Here is a 2,889-nt window from a genome sequence, read left to right on the forward strand (position 1 = left end):
GCCGTCAATCGCATCTGGCCGTCCTACCGTAAGTGCATTTCTCGAAGGAACGCCAGACCACAAGCTCCTTTTCACTCGTGGTCGTATCGGAGGAAAATGGAGCGATGACTTTCACACCGTTTCGCAATTCCGTCGGGATACTAATGATTGACACGTTCTGCGGAAGGTCACTTCCAAACTCAGGCACACCATAGCGACCACCTTGGTTGTAGTACCGATTTGCCATCGGCCTTAGAGGAAGTACCGTGTTTCTCGAGTATGAGCACCAACGCTCCCCTCCAATCCTTGAGTTCCTGCGAATTCCTTAAACGCCACATCATTCATCGGTGACGTCCTCTGGAACGGCAGTCCATACACCCCGCTTCTCGGGCTGATCGGAGTATGTTGAGCAGAAGAATCTGACCACGCAATTAGCGTTCCAGCAGTGGACCGCCCAGTCGTCGGCGATATATCGGCGGTTGGGATGGAGGATTACGAGCCTTGCGGGGACGTTCCACTCTCTCCATCGTTTCGGTTTGAGCCAGGTACTTGGATGGACACATCTCCATACGAAGGAATGACAGCCATAATGGGTATCGAAACCGGCGTCTGCGTCGTCACCATTGAGCATGGGACCCTGGTATCCAGCCACCGGCTATGTCAGCTGTCGAGTCGAAGCTGGCACGCATGGGTTACGTTGCTTGAGGTCGTGGCGACTGCACCGGTGTTCTACTCACCAGCGAAAACCTCCGTAGCACTTGGCTGAAGCTGTCGATCAGGAACGTCTACAAGGATGGGCCAGCCGCCTGCGTTCTAGTTTCATTCGTCGGCTTCACCATCGGTCGAGCTGGCGCCGTTCCTTGGTCTCCCATTGGGACGCTCGCTGGCGTTTGCGTTCCAGTCGCACCAGACAGTTCTCTTTTAGGCACGTCGGCTTCCTTTGGGTGAGCAACTAGCACGATCCACAAATACAACAAGAGTGACAAGAAGGACAGCATTCGTGTCAGTCTGCTGATTCAGTGCGGACGGTGAAGCGCTGTCGTTAGGTAGGCTGTACACTGACGTGAACGCAGGCCCGCCTCCTGGTGGACCTTCCACCGGTTGCAACAAAAGACAAGGTGTATTCAGAGAGAAATCCATCCCTTGGCGATCACCCGTAGCCATCGCCGGAGCTTCCCCCTGCGCATTCGTCATCATCTTCGCCGGGGTCGGTCCTTCGCTACCGTCTTACCTCGCAAATTAGACATATGTGTTCTACAATGACTAGTGCTCCGATCGAATTGAGTACAAACCTCGTTTTAAACACCTTCTTAATAGAACACACTACTCAAAATTAAGGTAGAGCAACGTATGTTTGAAACAGTCAACAGAGCGAGCTGAAAAAAGTAGAGTTGCTTTGTAGCTCGATGCAGCCTCCCGTGCTCTCGTACTACTATATTTAAGCAACTTTTCATTTTACGATGAACAGGGTGCAAGACCACAGTATTTATCAGCACGCATTCTGCACAATAGATATCTTGATAATAAATACTGCACACTACGTCACATCATGATAAATAAATTATGCACAGCCTAAATAATAAACGCATTTGGAGACGAATTTTGGGCGTGCACACACAAGATAAATGATGGCTTCGTCGATATTGAACAATTCTAGAGCCCACGACCTTGTCGCTCTTCTAATTTCAGTTGACTGTTGAATACAGCACATAAGTGTAATAAACGAACAGAGAACACTAGCAGCGTTTTATTTGTTTGAAACACATATGTCTAACATGCGGGGTAAGACGTAAGGCGCCGGTCGTCGTGCCAACTGCTCTACGAGCTTGTTGACAGATCTCGACCTCAAGACGACTTCAGTACGGACACATCCCTTCTCATCGTCCTCAAAGGCGGAGACGCTATACCGAACATGTCCTCTTTCTCACCATGAACCGTCCGCGTCTCGTAACCCCGCGTCCCGGGGTCAGCTCGCCGCGTTCCACGCCGTCTCACTGACGTTCCCCCGTATGAGCTCTGCTACGTGTCGTCATCAGAAGCTACATCAGTGCGATTTATCTTCCTCCTCGAGGATCTCTGCGTGCTTCGTTTCTATTGAAGATTCCCATCTCCCTACCCCATCACTGGCACCATCGCCGAACCCTTCGCTGCACCATCCATGGGCGCTCACTGTGTTCCCGCTCCTTTCTGCGCCTCCCTTGGCGTCCCGTTGTCAAGGTTCTTTCCCGCGTTTACGCTCCTACGATATTTGCCAAGAAGATACCCTGCTTCTCTGCCAAATTATCGCGGTACTTCTCTAATCGGGGTCGTGTATCTTGGGCCGACGTAAGGAGTAGTTGGTGCGAAGCTTTAAAGAAGGGAATGTAGATATTGATGTATTCTCGTGCTCTTGTTAAAAGAAAGATCTACGACTGAACTCCTCACTCAAGCACCGAAGGCGGGCAAATTGTCGCCTAGCGTTGTAGCGCTGGCTTTAGCCTAAAGACGTCGCAATATTGCGGTCGTACGGAAGCGTATGGACTGGGAAGATGAGATTATATGGCTACATTTGGAGGGAGAGTTCAAGCGCACTTACCGTATGCTGTTGGAGTCTTTCGATCGCCTTTTAAGTGCTGTCTCGCCGGTGTTAGATAAGTTTTCGCATGCGTGGCGGCACCAAAAGCTTGTTCCGGTCGACCTTTAATTGCAACTTCTACTTGACTACTTGACAGACGGTAGCGCTAACGATGTTCGCGGCTTGCGTGGTGTAGGTCACGCGTACTTTTTACGAGATTTATATGAGACTATGGAGGCGACAATATCCGGACCAGAACTCCAGATGAAGCTCCCTACGTCATCCATGGAGCACGAGATCGCTGCGAAGGTATCGCTCTTCGGAGCAAGAATGGAGTGTTTGATGATTGCATGGCG

Source organism: Phytophthora infestans, genomic scaffold (genome assembly GCF_000142945.1).
Source record: "Phytophthora infestans T30-4 supercont1.17 genomic scaffold, whole genome shotgun sequence".
NCBI classification, from domain to species: domain Eukaryota; phylum Oomycota; class Peronosporomycetes; order Peronosporales; family Peronosporaceae; genus Phytophthora; species Phytophthora infestans.